This window comes from Bison bison, unplaced genomic scaffold (assembly GCF_000754665.1).
Source record: "Bison bison bison isolate TAMUID 2011002044 unplaced genomic scaffold, Bison_UMD1.0 scf7180017853785, whole genome shotgun sequence".
NCBI lineage: Eukaryota > Metazoa > Chordata > Mammalia > Artiodactyla > Bovidae > Bison > Bison bison.
The window spans coordinates 6,471-11,224 of NW_011484358.1; positions in this window are offsets into that span (position 1 = coordinate 6,471).

A 4,754-nucleotide genomic window follows, 5' to 3' on the forward strand; every position below is an offset into this window, starting at 1 on the left:
GTTTCCACTCTGTAAATATAAGGGATTTGATTTAGGCCATACCTGAATGGTTGGGCTTCCCTGATGGCTTAGTTAGTAAAGAATTCACCTGCAATGCAGGAGACTCTGATTTGATTCCTGGGTCAGGAACATCTGCTGGAGAAGGGATAGGCTTCTTCATTCCTACTCCATTATTCTTGGGCGTCCCTTCTGGCTCAGTTGGTAAAGAATTCATCTGCAATGTGGAAGACCTGGGTTCAATCCCTGGGTTGGGAAGATCCCCTGGAAAAGGGAAAGGCAATCCACTGCAGTATTCTGATGGGGTCACAAAGAGTCGGACACAGCTGAGTGACTTTCACTTTCACTCCTGAACGGTCTAGTAGTTTTCCCTGCTGCCGCTGCTGCTGCTAAGTCACTTCAGTCGTGTCTGACTCTGTGCGACCCCATAGATGGCAGCCCAACAGGCTCCCCCATCCCTGGGATTCTCCAGGCAAGAACACTGGAGTGGGTTGCCATTTCCTTCTCCAATGCAGGAAAGAGAAAAGTGAAAGTGAAGTCGTTCAGTCGTGTCTGACTCTTAGCGACCCCATGGACTGCAGCCTACCAGGCTCCTCCATACATGGGATTTTCCAGGCAAGAGTACTGGAGTGGGGTGCCATTGCCTTCTCCATAGTTTTCCCTACTTTCTTCAGTTTAAGTCTGAATTTTGCAATGAGCATTTCATGATCTGAGCCACAGTCAGCTCCTGGTCTTGTTTTTGCTGACTGTATAGAGCTTCTCCATCTTTGGCTGCAAAGAATATAATCTATCTGATTTCTGTATTGACCATCTGGTGATATCTATGTGTAGAGTCATTTCTTGTGTTGTTGGAAGAGGGTGTTTGCTGTGAGCAGTGTGTTCTCTTCAAAACTCTGTTAGCCTTTCCTCTGCTTTATTTTGTACTCCAAGACCAAACTTGCCTATTACTCAAGATATCTCTTGACTTAGGCATCCTAAAAATCCCACTAGGAAGCTAACTGGTTGCATAACATTATCTCACTCTTCATTAAGGTATCAGTGAAAGACACTTTAGTTCCCACCAGGACCATTCTGTTTCTTCATAGAAACCAAATGTTCAGTGATTTTTCATCTCAGGTTATTTTTTCCTCATGTAGGAATTAAATGAGTATTACTGGGCCAAGGTATCAGAATACATTGTATAATAAATGAAACATGTGCAAATGTAAGGGCATTTTTGAAAGGATCTCAAGGTACAAAGATGTAGGAAATTTATCCACAATATTAACATTATATTGATATGTCATAACTAATTTCACTCATAATCAATTGAAAATGCTCATTTCTTTCAACTTTACACAATTTCAATGCCTAATAAATACTTATTAAACAAATGAATGACAGAAATATTGTTTTCTGAATTTTTCATAAAAACTAAATCTAATTAAATTGAAATTATATGAACATACTAATCTTATAGATTGGACAAAAGCAAATAAATTTTACATGGTAACTTAATTATAAATTATTTATTTTTTTCTACAGATTTTGGAGATATAATTGACATTTAACACTAAGTTTGAGGCACACAGCATAATGATTTGACTTACGTTGGGCAGTAAAAAATTTTCCTTTACCTGTCTAGATTCATCTGGCTGCTCTAAGAATTAAATTGGCATGAGACAAAAGTAGAAAAAAATCAAAGTTTAATAACATGAACAAATGAGAAAGACCCAGGAAATCTGAAAAACCCAAATGGCTGAAACCCTCACCTTAAATACCATCTTTAACTAAAGACAAAAGAGGATGTCATGGATAGTATTTGAGACTTCAAAGGAGAGCAAAGTGGTTCATATGAAGATGGAAAAGGAAATGTTTGGTAAATGGGCCTTGTAGACAATAGGACACAGAACGGTCTTAGCTCTCTAGGCCCTGCTGTGTTTTCCCCGCCACAACTAGCCATATTCTTTGTAGATATCTCTGGTGGTTGCTCTATTGGGGAATAGGCCCTTTATCTAAACTTTCTAGGCAGTTAGGAGCAAGGTCAAAGTGTCTTTCTGAGACTTTGGGCCTAGATTTTTTATTTTTTCCCAGCTTGAAATAATCTACATGCCAAAGAAATATTTTGAAGTGGCAAGTGTTCCCCTACACTTACATACATCGTGAAATGCTAACCATGATAAGTTTAGTAAACCATCTATCACCTCATATAGATAGAAAATAAAAGAGAACTAATATTTTTCTTGTGATGAGAACTCTTAGGATTTATTCTTAACAACTTTCATAGACAACATAGCAGTCTTAATTATATTAATCATGTTGCACATTACATTCCTGTACTTATTTATCCTCTAACTAGAAGTATGTACCCTTTGACCTCCTTCCTCCAAACCCCACCCCAGCCTGCCCCAAACCTCTGGTAACCACAAATCTTATCTATTTTTCTATGAGTTCGTCTGTCTTTTGAAATATACTTGGCCTACAACACTGTTTACCTCTAGTGCACAACATAGATTAGATATTTCTGTACAGTATAAAATGAGCACAAGCCTAGTTACCATCTGTCAGCCTACAAAAATATTATATTACTAATGACTATATTCTCCATACTGTACATTTCATCCCTTTGACTCTTTATATTGCAACTGGAAGTTTGTACCACTTAATCTCCCACACCTATTTCACTCATTCCCTGACCACCTCCCCTCTATCAAATTACTTTTTGACATCTAACTATATCATCGACTCAATGGATATGAATTTAAGCAAGCTCTGGTAGATGGTAAAGGACAGGAAAGGCTGGCATGCTGCAGTTCTTGGGGTCACAAAGAGTTGGACACAACTGAGCGACTTAACAACAACTACTACTACATCATCACCAATCATATTACTCTCCTATGACAATTATTAGGAGTCTTCCAATCATAATCTTATAGTTTTCAAATGAAATACATGGTTTTAAAGGTCTAAAAATCCTAAGGCACATCTAGCTTCAGGTACTTCTCAATTTTTTTTTCTCAAATATCTCGTTGTTTCTCCATCTTTGTTTTCCTCTGTCTCTTAATGTCAATTTTCCTCATTCTTGGGATAAAGCATAGTCACAAGCATCTTTAGGTTTATATTTCACCAGCTTAGTAACCCCAGTGGAAAAGACTTTCTCATTTTCAATAATTCTAGCTAACATTTCAGATTTAGCTCTTAAATGTACTTTTGTTCACATGCTCATGTTTTGACCAATTACCATAGCCAATTTGAGACGTGGCTGCATCATACGTCCTTTCCTTTAGCCATGGTAGTGAATTGAGCTAAACTTAAACCAACTGGACTAAGACTGTAGAATGAGTTTTTCCACCATGAAAATCAGGATGCTATCAGCACAAGTATGTTACGGGGACACTAAGCAGGCAAAAATAAAATTCACTGCTTGTTCTCAAAATATACCAAAACATCTTAATCAGTATCCTATTTCTTACACTCAAAAAACTCAAAACTCAATTTATAGTTTGTGCCAGTTACTTTTTCTGAGATTAATTTCATGTTTCCACCCCTACCCCAAAATTGTGGCCACAGTTGCCCAAATAAGCCAAGGTCTTTCAAGTCTACTTTTTCTGACAGCTTTTCTCTACCAACACATAACTGCCATTTTCCATCTATAGAAACTAATAACTATATTTAAAGATTCAGATTTAAATATAATACCTCTGTGAAACATTTCCCAACTCCCATTAAATAATTGTTGCATAATTCTCTGTACTGACACAATAAAACATTTTAAACCTATTCTAAAATATACTGTATTTTGATAGTTTCTAGATAGTGTTTGCCTCACTTGGTGTGAATCACTTGGGAATATAAACCGCTCCAACAATTGACATAGCTCTAGGGCTAGGACAATAACTGACCCAGTTTATGTTGAATGGATTAATTATTAAATAAGTCAAATTAAATAATCTCAAATTCAGTGGCCAAATCTTGTCTTTACATGAATAATTTGAATGAAAAACTCTCAAACACGTGTTAAGTGGGGCTGGTAGTATTGACGAGTCCAGAAAATCGCAGAGGTCTCCTTCAGGTAGCATTACAAATAAGCGTTAGTTTATTTTCACCAATAAATAGAGCCATACGGGTTGCACTAAGACACATGGAACAAAATCAGCAAGGTTGGTACTCATTACCACAGGTAAAATAAATATTACGGATCCATTTTTTAAAGTTCCTGTGATTGTCTGACTAGTTTTGTTTGCAAGAGACACAAGGACAAAAATGAAACCGAATGCTTTTGTGGAGAAGAAATTCCCTGCATGAGCAGAAAAGCCTGCCCAAGTTTTGGTGTTTTCTGTTTGTTTGAAACAGGATTGAGGGGTCGTATAATCAAGACGAAGCCATTAAGAGTTAAAAGGGAGAGGACACACTGAAGAGATTCAACTAAGACCCTGCGGAATTATCAAAAATTGTGAACTACTTTCTTAGTGAGAGTCTACGATCTGAGGAATTCACGAGGAGAAAAGGCAGCGGTCCCTCGGTCCCTAAAAATGAAAAATGCTACATTTAATGAGGCTGACTTTGGCATGGCATTTTGAAGCAGGTTGTTGTATTAAATGTAGCAAATGAAAAAGCTTTCTGAAAGCCTGAGAATAGTCTGTGGGGGGCGGGGGAGGGGTGGAGGTGGTGGTGGTGGGGCAGACGGTGAAGGATGGTGCTTGGTACATTATAAACCCTCAGAAATATTGGCTGCTTTTGAATGAAATGAAACCCAACCTACTCAGTTACATAAGGAA